Source organism: Acipenser ruthenus, chromosome 2, assembly GCF_902713425.1.
Source record: "Acipenser ruthenus chromosome 2, fAciRut3.2 maternal haplotype, whole genome shotgun sequence".
NCBI lineage: Eukaryota > Metazoa > Chordata > Actinopteri > Acipenseriformes > Acipenseridae > Acipenser > Acipenser ruthenus.
Window position 1 is genome coordinate 54,512,338 of NC_081190.1, and position 15,783 is coordinate 54,528,120.

Here is a 15,783-nt window from a genome sequence, read left to right on the forward strand (position 1 = left end):
CACACAATTATTATAAAGAAAGACAAGTTCTTGAATATTCTGTCCAGCATGCTTTCCGATCTTCCTCTAAAGTTCCCAACAGATTCAAGAGTCCTATTAACCCTTTGCAGTCCATTTATTAAGTGCGTGTCAGACGCGTCAGGTCCAATTTATTTTCACACGCACAGTTAATTTTAGATGCGCTGTTAAAAGTATTTTTTTTCCACAGTCAAACAGGTTTAAAAGGCCCTGCATATCAACAAAGCACTCACTAGGCATATCCAGCCCCGCCCCACCCTTTCATTCGCTATCGCTTTCACATATGCTAAGAAATAAATAATAATAATAATAATAGTTGTACATACTGATCAATCATCTCCTGATCACTCATTTTATTACCAAACTCCTCAATAATGCGATCCAAGACATAATTTTATTACTATAACATCTCAAAAAAGCTCTGCAAATGTCTGTGATATTCTCTGTGCGCTGATTCAGTAACAGCCAGCTTGTTTCCTCATGACCGCCCCTATCTGATGCCAGTGGCAAGTATGACTAATCATGAGATACGCCCTTTTTTTCGGCTTGTCTCGGCTCCTGTCGCTCCCACTCGGCCATTGAATGGTTTTCTCGGCTAGAAACCTTTTTTTTGCGTTTTTTTGATGATTTCAGACAGACCGTAAAGGAATAATTGCAATGTCGGACCTGGTCCGACATGGACCGCTAAGGGTTAAAGCGTTCACATATTCAATTTCCATTGGGATGATAAGGGGTAGTATGACTCTTCTTAGTGCCATACAGCTGGCAAAGTTATTTGATGATGGCAGATTCAAAATTTGCTCCCTGGTCTGAATGGAACCATCTTGGACTTCCAAAGGGATGAATGATGTACTTCCAGAGGGCATATGCTGTTGTAGATCTGGTCCCTAGCGGGGATCGCCCACGCAAACTTGGTGAAGTGGTCGGTCACCACAAGGACATACTGACAGCCATCTGTGGAGGGGCTTAATTTTAAAAAGTTCATTTCTACAAGTTCCAAGGGGAAAGGGACCAAGGGAGCCCTAGTCTGTACAGCAGGGGCCTTTTGAAGGACGCAACAGGGCATGTTGAACACTACACCTGGACATCATTGGCTTGTCGCAACCAGTAGAAGCGTCTGCGGATAAGCACTAAAGTTTGCTCCACTCCAAAGTGTCCTGCTTTTTCATGGCACGACTGCCACACTTTCTCCTTCAAGGCGGTAGGCAAGGCACTGTTCTAAACTCCTTGGCTCCCTCAGTTTCTGGTACAAAAACCCTTCCCTCAGGAACAAGCATTCCCTCTGTTTCAAGATCCGCAATACATCTGGCAATAGTCCTTCCCTCTCTTGTGGATTGGGGGCTATACCTTTCTGCAAGAACAACAACACTTTATTAATGACAGGGTCTGTCTCCTGGGCTTGTTTCCAGTCTTCTCCCATTCATCCTGGAAAAAGTTTGCTCCCAGTAATGTGGTTAGGCCGAGGAACAAATACAGGTCTGGAATTGCCACCCCAACACAGCAGGCGATGACTACTTCTGTAGAAACTGGTTTAAAAGGGGGAAATTCCACACTTACTCCATCCTCTTCAACCTCACCAGACCCCACACAAGATAGGGCATCTGCATTGGCATTAGCCATTCCCAATCTTTATTTAATGTCAAAGTTATAACTTGACAGGTGTGCAGCCCAACGTTGCTCCAAACTTCCCAAACTGTAGGTGAGAAAGAGGGTTACTGACAGTGAAATGTGACCCCAGCAAATACTTGTGGAATTTTTTGGTAATAGCCCACTTAAGAACTAGAATTCTAACTTAAATGAGCTATAATTGGTATAATTTTTCTCCGAGGGGTGGAGACTTCGACTGGCGTATGCAATGACTCTTTCCAGTCTGAGCCAGGACTGATCCCAAACCTCGTTTTCTAGCATCTGTGTAGAGGGAAAAGGGCAATGAAAAGTCAGCAAAAGCCAAGATAGGTGCCTGGGTCAGCATCCATTTTAGTTTTTGAAAGGCTGTGTCACACTCTGTTGTCCATTCTGATAATAGCCTACCGTTCCCAGAAAGGATTGCAGCTCCCTCACTGTCTTTGGAATTGACCAGTCGACCACAGCTCTCACCTTGTCAAGCATGGGGGTAACTCTCTCTGCAGAAACCACATTCCCCAGGTACTGTACAACTTTCTGAACAAGATGACATTGATTAGGCTTCAGCTGAAGGCTATGTTGTGCTAGTCTATGAAAAACAAATTCACGATGTTTAACACTAGAAGTCATTTTGGTTTTAAAATGTAATTTTCTCCAGTCATGTAACACATATGGGGCTGTGCGTTCATGTACCTTTACTGTCTGTATGTATTAAATATTCTCACAAAGCATGAAACACGGGAGTGCAGAAATAAAGGAGATATATTATATTATACCTAAAAGCCCTGGGTTGACAGCCACACAGAAAACAACTATATTTTGATGATACAGAACGGTAGTCTACTTTATTATTTTTATTTACCAGTCCGGGATGTGTTTAGCTGTAATTAGATTAGTCTCTACTCTCTGCCTGAGTGAATGACTGACAGTCTATTGTTTTCAATCAGCCTTTTGAAAGGCTGGTGCCTGCTTGCCAGCTGTGCTGCTTTGATCAGCCAATTAGCATTATCTCTGTTGATTGTGAACAGCCTTAGACTCAAGGTAAAGGAATACCATTTTGTCGAAAAAAAAGAAAAATAAATTCCTTTTTTTATAACTTCTTGTGCGCTTCTGTAAAATGTTTTCTTCTAAGTTTATTTATCTGCGTTGTTCAGTTGCTTTTGCTCATCTCATAATAAACCGATTGCTGTTGAAAAGTTAAAATGTATTGCTGTTGTTTCAGTTTTGTAAATTATAAATATGTATGTTGTAAACCAGTGTCTATTTATTTACATTTGTTTTGATTTGTAAAATCATTGTACAGTGCCTTGCGAAAGTATTCGGCCCCCTTGAACTTTGCGACCTTTTGCCACATTTCAGGCTTCAAACATAAAGATATGAAACTGTAATTTTTTGTGAAGAATCAACAACAAGTGAGACACAATCATGAAGTGGAACGAAATTTATTGGATATTTCAAACTTTTTTAACAAATAAAAAACTGAAAAATTGGGCGTGCAAAATTATTCAGCCCCCTTAAGTTAATACTTTGTAGCGCCACCTTTTGCTGCGATTACAGCTGTAAGTCTCTTGGGGTATGTCTCTATCAGTTTTGCACATCGAGAGACATTCCTCCTTGCAAAACAGCTCGAGCTCAGTGAGGTTGGATGGAGAGCATTTGTGAACAGCAGTTTTCAGTTCTTTCCACAGATTCTCGATTGGATTCAGGTCTGGACTTTGACTTGGCCATTCTAACACCTGGATATGTTTATTTGTGAACCATTCTATTGTAGATTTTGCTTTATGTTTTGGATCATTGTCTTGTTGGAAGACAAATCTCCGTCCCAGTCTCAGGTCTTTTGCAGACTCCATCAGGTTTTCTTCCAGAATGGTCCTGTATTTGGCTCCATCCATCTTCCCATCAATTTTAACCATCTTCCCTGTCCCTGCTGAAGAAAAGCAGGCCCAAACCATGATGCTGCCACCACCATGTTTGACAGTGGGGATGGTGTGTTCAGGGTGATGAGCTGTGTTGCTTTTACGCCAAACATAACGTTTTGCATTGTTGCCAAAAAGTTCGATTTTGGTTTCATCTGACCAGAGCACTTTCTTCCACATGTTTGGTGTGTCTCCCAGGTGGCTTGTGGCAAACTGTAAACGACACTTTTTATGGATATCTTTAAGAAATGGCTTTCTTCTTGCCACTCTTCCATAAAGGCCAGATTTGTGCAGTATACGACTGATTGTTGTCCTATGGACAGAGTCTCCCACCTCAGCTGTAGATCTCTGCAGTTCATCCAGAGTGATCATGGGCCTCTTGGCTGCATCTCTGATCAGTCTTCTCCTTGTATGAGCTGAAAGTTTGGAGGGACGGCCAGGTCTTGGTAGATTTGCAGTGGTCTGATACTCCTTCCATTTCAATATTATCGCTTGCACAGTGCTCCTTGGGATGTTTAAAGCTTGGGAAATCTTTTTGTATCCAAATCCGGCTTTAAACTTCTCCACAACAGTATCTCGGACCTGCCTGGTGTGTTCCTTGTTCTTCATGATGCTCTCTGCGCTTTAAACGGACCTCTGAGACTATCACAGTGCAGGTGCATTTATACGGAGACTTGATTACACACAGGTGGATTCTATTTATCATCATTAGTCATTTAGGTCAACATTGGATCATTCAGAGATCCTCACTGAACTTCTGGAGAGAGTTTGCTGCACTGAAAGTAAAGGGGCTGAATAATTTTGCACGCCCAATTTTTCAGTTTTTTATTTGTTAAAAAAGTTTGAAATATCCAATAAATTTCGTTCCACTTCATGATTGTGTCCCACTTGTTGTTGATTCTTCACAAAAAATTACAGTTTCATATCTTTATGTTTGAAGCCTGAAATGTGGCAAAAGGTCGCAAAGTTCAAGGGGGCCAAATACTTTCGCAAGGCACTGTATATATATATATATATATATATATATATATATATATATATATATATATATATATATATATATATATATATATATACACACATTTGGTTGTTCAGATGTTTGTGATGTACTTAATAAAAAAAAAAATTACATCTGTTTCTCCTTTCGTTATACTATTTACAGTGTTTTGAATACAGCCGTCAGAAAGACTGCTGTGGGGCTTCTAGGTATGAGGATATCTCCGGTCCTTCTAGTGTTATGGTGAGTGGAGAAATGAGGCGAGAACACAATTACATTGTCCAGATATATTAATAGAGACTCAAAATTCTGATCTCCCAAACAGGATTCCATAAACCGCTGGAATGTTGCTGGCGCATTACACAAGCCAAAAAGCATGTGATCACACTCATATAACCCCATTGGAGTAACAAATGCAGTTTTCTGTTGATCTTCAGGATGAACTTTGGCCAAATCAAAAGTTGAAAAGAAACAAGCTTTAGACAACATAGTTAGAGACTCTTCAATTTGAGGGAGTGGAAAGGCATCCTTACATGTAACTGCATTTACTTTGCGATAATCCACACAGAATCTTAATGATCTGACTTTCTTACACACCAAGACAATTGGTGATGTCCAAGGACTGCAGCTTTTATGAACAATTCCATCCTCCAGCATTTCCTGAAGAAGGGTACCATTATTATTCTCATCACATGAAAACACATTACAATAATGAGCCAAACATTCCAAAATTTGGCCGAACTGTTCAGCAGTCAAATTGGTCCCTAAAAGGTCTATGGGGACTGGGGCCTCAGCATCAAGGTGAGCACTAGAAACTTGCTGTAGATGGACTTCCACCACACTAGGCTCAGCTGGAAACAAGTTTACAGTTTCTGAGAAGACATCAGATGGCTGTATCAAGGACAATTTTCCCAGCTTTTGATAACAATACAAATAGACTGGTGTCTCCCCTAGGTTCTTGACCCGTAAGGGAACCCTTCCATCTTCCGCAGTAACGAAAGCTAGGGCAACCAGCCATGGTGTTTGTTTGAGTGCTGGTTCTACCAGGCCCATGTACTGCCATCCTCCTGGACTAACATGAACACGCCCAACAAGGAGCACTTCTTGTTTTGTGGGAATCTGTACATTCTTCTGTACACGCACATATCCCACAACACCATCTGGATCTAGAAAACTGGTCTCTTGGCTGCAGACTGTTAAGGCTTGTTTTCAGGCCTTCTGTCTCTAAGCATTTGCCTGAAAAGCTGGGGTTCCCTCTATGGTCCTCTTGAAACAGTGACTTCCAACAGCTACAGATGATATGCATGCTGAGCAGACCAGGTACACGGGACAAACATCTGATAATTAACGATGATAATTCCACATTTTAAAAGTTTGACTTCTCCAATTTGGACATGCATTTCCACACAGCCAACATAGGGGATGGTCTGTCCGTTAGCAGTCGTAAGAGTAAGCCATGTTGAAGGATCCCGAAGCATCATCAGTATCCAGTATCCAAACAACTGGTTAAAGAAGCTCTCCCAAAGCATCGTCACTTGGGAACCCGTATCCAGAAGACATAGGACTATCTCACCTCCCATCTTCAAATAATCTGGCTTTCTCTAATCAGGGCTTCTCTAGACATCTTGTCATCTTGGGTTGCATCAACTACCCCCACTGTCTGGTCCCAGGCAGTGGGGCCCATTAGTTTAAAAGTTGCTGGCTGACATAATTTGGCCTTCCCCTGTGTCAGCAATGGCATTGAATATAACCTGGTTGTTGACACTGTCTGCAGATAGGCCTCCCTTGTGCATTATATTGATTAAAATGAGTCCCTCTAAAACCAGTCTGAGAGTCTTGTCTCTGGGAAGGGTGTGACATTACTGGCCATTGTGCAAGAGCGCCATCATCCCTGGCTCCATTCTGCTTTCAGCCCACTTACCACTTCCATGGACAGGGTGGCCTTTTAGCTCCTGATCTCCGCCACTATCTCCCCCCTCAGATCTTTCTTTAGCTACTGAATGTCTAGTTCAGCAGGGCTGGACAGTGCTGGTTCTTTGGCATGATGACAATGGATTGTTGGCTTTTCTTCCTCAGCCTCCTGCTTCACATCTGCAAAAGAAAGCTCAGCTTTAATAAAACTTGTGTCCTCAACTCCCGGCATAACATCAAGTCCCAAAGGCCATCTACAAACTAGTCGCGCACAAGGAGGTCCACATCCCCTATCCCTCATGGATCTTTATTCTGCAGCTTCTTAAACAGTTCTTGAAGTCTCAAAGCAAACTCAGAGACAGTTTCTTGGGGTTCCTGTCTGCAACTAAAACACAAGGAGTGAAGAACTGAAGCAAGTATTTTATCTCCATACAGGTCTTCCAAGGTAACAACGATTTGGTCAACTGTACTCCTATCTTTCTCCAGTAACATAAGAATCTGTCTCTTTGCATCCCCTTCCAGGCCATTTATAACTATGTCTACTTGGATATTTCCAGGCACTTTATACATTCTAAGCATAGTCTTTAAATTAGCCTTCCACTCAGCTAATCCAACTTCGGAATTCCTACCTTATTCCTAAATTTTTGAGACCACATATTTCCCATTAAAAATTGAGGTATAAGAACAGGTGTAAAATTAGTCTCATCAGTATCTCTTCTGTCATTGTGTTGTGTACAACCAAAACCAGTCACTGGAATTCAAATAAACCAGAATCCTGCCAACACTCTCAATTTAAGTAGGCAAAAAGATTATTATTATTATTATTATGTAAACATATCTCAACTAATTATTTAAGTAAATCTCATGAGCCTTAACAGGATCCTAAAAAGTTTTGATACTCGCTCTGTAAGTATCCATTTATTACAAAAAATCTCATTTGAATAAATAACACAGTGTTTCTAAGAACTTTGGGGGTTATTTATCATGACAGTGGCGGTGTTTACATCCAAGTTTTAATCGTGCTACTATAGTGCATTCATGACATGTCAAGCGCAAATGACGCATGATTGTGCTCGTTCCAAAAGTGCACGGCAAAAAAAGTGTGTGACTTAAGTGTCATAACACTTTGGTAAAGCATGGTAAAGTGTGCGCTAATTGGCCTAATTAGTCACAAACTCAACAAACTCAACAAACTCCACAGTCGTGCAAAATACTTAACGATAGACTTTCTTGAAATAACACGATACCTCCTCCACTTCCCCTATGTAAAAGAACGCTCTTCTCTGGGAACGGTCTTCCCACCCTGTTGTCCTCCTCTGTAGCGTAAGTAAGATTTTCCTTATTCCAGTCTTACTTGTACAAATCAGTTAAATATCCATCCATTCATTATTAACAATCCGCTTCTCCTGGGGAGGGTCGCGGCTAAATTACTGTATATATAAATTGTATATAGAGATGTTGATTTATACCAATACAAAGGTGTTAGCAGTTTATAACATTATTTATTCATTTCAGTATATTATGAATGCATGAGAACTACTAGATTATTATTACCAGCATTATTATCATAATAATAATAATACTACGAATAATGTAGCTTTTTTCCCGCAGGATGTTTCAAGCTTCCACCCCTCCTGACAGCAGCAACACCAGGTCCGCTGGACGGATGAGGAAACTTGTTCCCCCCTCCAAATTATTGCAGACCTGGGGGTTATGGATGAACTGAATCGAGCTCGCCAAATAAATGCCACCATTTTCACCAGTATTACCGGTGCTCTGGCTGAACTTGGTATAAACAGAACACTCCTGCAGGTATGAGATAAATTCAAGAAACTGAAATATCTGTACCTGCAGGAGAGAAAACTCCTGCAGTCCTCTGGTCAAAGCTCGAGGTCCCAATTTCAGTTCTGGGAGGAAATGCACCGGTTAATGGGTGACTAGCCAGTGCCAGTGGCATTGGACCATTTGCTGGAATCCCAGACGTCCTGTGAAATACCAGCCTCATCAATACTATATGGTAATTGCGCCAGCCATCATTTACTTTTCTAAACTAAAATATGCTACCGCGGTAAAGTTAGCTTGACGTTTGATATTCGTTTGATATTCCTGAATTGCTGTATCTAACCAACCACAGAAGCTAGAGTGCTCAAAACAACCTTGATTTAAAGGAGACCAGTTGTGAATTGTTCCACAGTCTCTGTTTTATATGTGAATCCTAAGAATAATTTCTGGAAAATAATAACATACCGCATATATGCACACTTAGCCTCAGCCATGCATAAAAGGGCTTTATCTCCTTAACCACAGCAGCTACAACATTCAAACCAACTTTAATGTGAAGGAGACTAATTGTGAATTGTTTCACAAGCTCTCCTTTACATGTGAATCAAACAAATAAATTGTGAAAAACTATAACATACCGCATATATGCACACAGCCTACCTGACATGCTGACACGCTACCTAGCGCATAAAGCCTCATGTAAACCCCTATACATTATTTGAACAATAACAGCATCTCTTTTCAGCGCCTTTGGTGATTTTTAAATAAACCCTCCCATTATTTTATTACTAATGAGGTTGTTTGCATTTGGACGACTAAATTCGCTCTCTAAAATAAACTCTCATGTAAATGTGGAAGCAGAACTGTCATGACCATAAAAGCACGAGGGATCTGTTGTCATGCTTTTCAGTTTTTGCTTGTAAACTGCCTGTCACAAAGATGGCAGGAGTGGGTGGCGTCAGACCAGAAGCAGGAAATAAAACGACAGAGAGGTGTGGTTTGATGGAGCTGAGTGAATGGTTTCGCTCAGCATTTAATAAACAGAACAGAAAATAAAAAGGTTGAACAAACACAAACACAAAACAGGACACGGCACTTACACCAAAATAAATAGACAAACAAAACGAACTAACACTTAACAAACAGTGCACGGAGACAAACAAACACGATGAGTACAACACTTATATTTACTTTTCTTTTACTTATTTTAACTCCTCCTCTCTCTCTCTCTCCCGTTCTCCACTCTCGAACACCCAACCCCGATTGAAAGAAATGTGCATCTATATATACTGTTGTGCTGGGATTCAATTACTAATTAATTATTCACTTGAATCCCAGCACGTGAATTAATTCTGTGCAACCCCGTGCTCACATACTATACTTTAAATGCACGTGCAGTGATGTGCAATCCCATGCCTAAATACAAATATACAATTTAAATCACATGTGAAACACAGACCCGTTTATATCCCGTGTACCAATCTCTATACACTAACATTAACACACGCAACATACAACACATAACACACACATGCACACAGGGGCGGGGCACATTGCCACACTGCCCCATTTAGAACTGCCAAAATGCACTCTGCCGCTTATTAGCCATGCATTTTAAGGCATGCCAAGCCTTAATTATATGCATGGGCAAATTGTAAGTGGGGCTCATTTGTAAATTAAATCAGTGATATTAAAATGAGATTTATGGTGCGGCAGAACAGGTCCACAAATAAGTCAGATTTCAAATTGGTCTTATTTGGGCATGAAGAAAAAGTCAGAAAGCAGCTGAGAGGAAAGAGCATTATGGCAGCAGGCATAATGTATTTTTTACAATGGACAGTGCAGGCTCCTAACCATCCTGAACAACCCAGGAACAGAGAGATAGTACTGAGAAGAAGGGAGAGAATATTTAGGGTCTGCATTACCCTTTTTTGATCTCCCTGAGGATGACATGATATCTTGATGCCAGTTAAGCAGCAGCATTAGTTTGGATTTGTTGGAGGAAATCAGGGCTGACATAGAACCAGGCAGTGCAGGTGTTCTGAAAATCTGAGCCTCCCCCTCCAAATGGCCCTCCCGTAGCACAGATTTTTAGACTATTCTGATATATAGCGCCTCCCCTCCAAATGAGCTGCCTAAGTCGAACAATATGAGGAAGCTCATTTGGAGAAGCATAAATTGCTGCTCCAAATGGGCAGCGCATTTACACATTTACATGTGCCAGCTTACGCTGTGCCTCGTTAATTTTGGGCCAGTTAGTACATTTGAGATGGGGTAAAATTTGTGCTGCGGCAGCGCGCTACTTTACACTATGCCAATTTAGCAATGTGTCGGTCGATTTTCATTAGAAAACACATATATCATAGCTGTGATGAGTTAAGCTCAATATTTAATACTGTATGTATGTTGTTCAAACCCATGTAAAAAAATTGCTTATATTATTGTCAGTTAGAAATTTGACATAAAAAAAGAAAAAAGGAGACAAATAAATACCAAATGTATGTGCTCTAATAAATGTACAGGACTGTTGTGGTTTATGAATTATGAACTATAATGTTATAGTGAACCAGCTGTAGTATCGGTATGGACATTGAGCTTTTTATGCTTGAAAGTTTAAAATGCTTGTAAGCAATTAAATGAAACATAACAGAAATAGAACTTAAACAGCTGGAACAATACACGGGTAAATAAATAATGTTTTCAACAACTTTCTCTATAGCATACAGATTTCATATCTAAAATGTCATGCTGTAACATGAAATCAATTGTAAAGTGAAGAGATGGAAATTTGCTGCCTGAAAATCATTAACCATCTCTGGGGTTTTGTCTTTTGTTTTTCACCCCAGATATACTTTTTTGGCTCCCTGGTGCCTAACTCTAGATTGACCACCACCCTCATCCTTCTTACAAGTGAAACAAACCAATTGCTGTGATTTATAATGAAATGGTCCACAAAAGTGATATTTAAAAACTTGAGGGCACTTCATATGGGGGCACTACTTATCTTTCAATGACATTAATATTGTCTATATTAGCTCAATAAAAGGATACATGCATACAATGTAAGTCTAGCTCTAAGTACTGTATTATTCGGAGATGTCCCATACTGTGTAGAAAATGTGATCTGAGGTACTTTGTAGTGATTAAAGATTTAATTTTACTTTCCTTGTAATCTGTGTGTGAATAGGTGTTCTTATCCCTCTCTAGAGGCCTGTTTATACCTGAGCCTGAGATAGCTTTTTAAAGTTCAATACCATCTGCAGTGATAACTTCATCCTGAATATTTCATAATGTTGTACTGATAAGAAGCACAAGGCCTAATGCAAAATTCTCTGCAGATGTGCCTCGCAACACAATACTGCCTAAAAGCAGAACAGAACAGCATAAGCATGTGTGGATACAAAGGTTGTAGGTCACAGCGATGGTAATTTGGTTATTTACAATTTTTCCGTCGCTGAAGGGCTCAGAGATGTCTAGAATCTGAACTGCAGGAATGTAATATAATCCTCCCTGTAAATTGCATCTGAGAGCAGTAAAGATGGAATTTCCCACAGTGTGACCCTTGAACACAATAGCTTGCTTTTTATTAATACATTAAATTCACACAGCACTTTCACCGTGTCCCTGGTACCATACACTACCCTTTTTTCTTCATTTGAGGAGAAATGTGGATGCTTTCAGAATGCATAGTTATTTCATAGGTAATCATTTAATTTTAAAGAGTAAAAAAACATCATTTGGCCCTATGGCCACACAGACATACATACATATACATACATACATATGTATGTATGTTAGCTGAGTAATCCTTAATCCTTTTCCACATCACTTTTTTCAACATTTGGCTCTCATCTGCAGCCCTCCTTTTTCAGATTACTTTTTAAAGAAAATGTAATAGTCAATGCACAGGGTTGCTGAGGTTTATGAGTTAAGAACCATAATGTTTAGGGGAAGATGCTGTTGTAGGATGGGAAGGTTATATTTGTTGCATAGCTTTTTAAATCTATGTTTGCTATTCTAATTTTCCTGATGTTTATTTTATTGTTAACATAAGAACATCTTGGATGGGCTATCTTTGATTTCTGATCAATGCAGTTGAAGTTAACAAACAAGCAGAGTATTCATAATAAAGTAAAACAGCAATTGTATACCATACATCTGATTGGCATCTATATATGTTTTTTAAAACAATGTGAAAGACAGACCAATGTGTATGGGTGAGCCAAATAACAAGTACAAATGAGTCAACCCTGACAAGGCAGTTTGTTCTGAGAAATACATGAGTACACAAACCTCATTTTTGGGACACTTCTGTATTTTAGGAACACTGTACACATTCTACTCTCCAGAGAGAATGGGGATTGATGGATTAATACTGAATGAATGGATGTGGGGAATTTTGAACTAATTGTCTCGTCTAGAAATGTATGCAAAATAATTTTGGGGCAATCTGTCCCACAAGGGTAGTTGTACCCCAAATATTACCCACTGAATATCAAATGCAGAACTGGGTAAGACATTTGTTCTTCATTTTGCTCCTAAAATGGTTTTCTGACATACCATTCAAGTAATAAAGCAGTAGCAAATTACTGGCAGCACAAGGGAAACGTTACAGACCAGATTTGTTTAGTTGTGACAAGGCACTGACAGCTTGTTGTGTGGAATACCAAAATAAGTAATATAAAGTAATAGCAACACATGAGAGCTAGCTGTGCCTATCTGTATTTGATCCAAATGATACCAGTGACATTGTCTGGCTTTTATATTAGGGAACAGAAAGCAGGAATGGCCTATTATGGCACATGGATCACATAATAGGCATTTCAAGTAGCCATCAGAATTCATCTACTGTCGGCCAATGGTATATATCAGTGATCATGCTCTTATACTGTAGTATTGATGTTCTGTCATGGGAATAAACAAATGTATAAGACAAACCAGAAGTGATGCTTTAATTACTGATTCGAAAAGGCATTATAAACAGATTAAAATATTTCATTTGTTGACAAATAGATGTTCATATCTAATATATTATGTTTGTTCAAGGTATCAATAAATGACAGAAACATTCTAAACACATTAAACAGTTGGAGCTGGCACTATAGATTTGAAATTCAGTGCATCAGGAATCTTATTGTCAACCAATCCAAATTTTCAACCATTCACTTTTTGTTTTTGAAGGGCACCTCAAACAATTCAATTTGTGATCATTGAATGGGAATGCAGTTTTCAGGGTATAGAAAGTGGGCACATCAAAACTCAAACATTGAACCCTTTCGAGCTGCTATTTGCATTTATGAAGCAATCGGCTTCCCCTTTATTGCATAACAATTGTAGCCTGGACCTCTTTATCTGTTACTAAAATACAGTCAGTTAAATGAACAGTAAATGAATACCAAGAAAATCTTTTGCATAAGATTTATGTTAATTCTTAAACATTTGGTTTTACAGTGAAGTCTAATGCTTTTTATCAACAGAAACATTTTAATAATTACATTTGTAATACTGACCCAGCATGTCATGTGTGTGTGATTATATGTCGGAGGGGGGTGATGCTTGGACACAAGAATCACTGTCGAGCCCTCTTGAGGTGTCGTGGGCTAGTCGACGAAACACAGAGGACAGAAGGTGCCCACTTGAAAACCCTAGAGATGTATCCTACTTAGCTCAATCCAGACGGTTGTCATGCTGATGCGCTGGGGAGACCACATCGCAGCCGTTGTGTGTGCTGATGCACTGGGAAGGCAAAATAAGTTGATGACTGGAGCCAGCATTACACTTCAGCCATCAACACCAGGCAGAAGGATATCTACATCATCAGATGGAAAGAAACGCAAATGGATGGAGAGGCAGATGGATCACATTAGTTTACTGTTAAGCTACGTCTTAGTTGGTGCTTATCTTGGCAAGAGCCGAGTTCAAATCAGCATGAAGTTTTAACATCTACTCTCATGTAATGGAAATCATGAAGATCTGGATACGTCCAGTGACTGCTGTGAATAGTGCAGCTGGCAACAAGGGAAAGACCTTGTGACAGCATGGAGAGACAGCTGACAGGAGGAAAGAGACCCCATTGGGGCTGATAAGGGTTAGCTACTCTTGTCGGCAGTATCCAGCTCTGTGTTTTCAAAGGTAAACAGGATGCTGGAGACACCCGCCCTAGACTTCTAAGAAATTAAAGAGAAAAATACCCCTAGAGTCTGCGAGAGCGGGGGCGGAAGATGACTTTATGTTGGACAACGCTGTTAACGAATATGAGAATGGAGAGTAATTCACAAAAGACTAGTTTAAGGTCTGCATTTAGCAAAGACTTGGAACTCCATGTTTGTGTCTGCGGCTGGAGAAAGGCGACAACGGTCAGGGGTTTGAAATGCTTGTGGGAGAAGGGACAAGGGCCTCGCATTGATCAGTACATCTTACGAAGTCAGTCAAGTCAGTCGAATGAAATCCAGCGACAAGAAGCAAACCACAGTTCGCAGGATATCAGTACCCCTGTCATAGACGTGAGGAGGACTTGCGTGGATACAAGTCCTTTCTTGAACATTCTACAACAAGGACTATCTATAGAGGCGGGACGGACTGCGCAAACAAAAAGGGAACCGAACTACTCAGAGAAAGGATCCTTGAGAAGATTCAGAAGCATATAAACTAGAAAGGAAGGGGGGAGAAAACAAAATAACAGAAGGGAGACCACATCAAAACAAGGGCAACAACTCAGGTAAGACATCCATTAAATGTATTTATCTAAATGCTAGAAGTCTCAGAAACAAAATGTTAGAACTTGAAGCTACTGCACTAACAAGTAACTACGATGTGATAGGTGTTACAGAAACTTGGTTGTCTGAGAGTGATGGAGACAAATATAATATTAGTGGGTATACACTGTATAGGATAGACAGAACAGACGAGGGGTAGAAACAGTCTTGAAGCCCAGGTGTTAAATCTGGATGAAGAAAACAACGCAGAATCAATATGGGTCAGAATAATGGACAGAAATTCAAAGGGCATAATAACAGGAGCATGCTACAGATCGCCAAATTCAGACGCCAAGCAAAATAATCTGTTATACAATGACATTACAAATGCGTGTAGAAAAGGAGAAGCCATACTAATGGGGGATTTCAACTTCTCCCATGTAAAATGGGAAAACCCGGTGTGGAGCACGACGGGAGAAATTGAAATGGTGGAAATGACAAATGACTGCTTCCTAACGCAATTTGTCAAGGCACCGACTAGAGGGGAGGCATGCCTTGATTTAGTCTTTTCAAATAACAAAGACAGAATAACTAAAACAGAGGTTAGAGAACCATTGGCAAACTCAGACCACAACACAGTCTCATTTGAAGTGATTTTCAAAACCCAAAAAGTAATGACCAGGCCAAGACAGCAATAGAAGTGAACATTGCTAGGGGGTTAAAACCAATTCCAAAATCTTTTTCCAATATTATAACAGCAAGAGAACATTCAGAGAGGAGGTTAAATGTCTAAGAGATACAAATGATAAAATCATAGACGAACAAAAAAAATAGCAAAAAT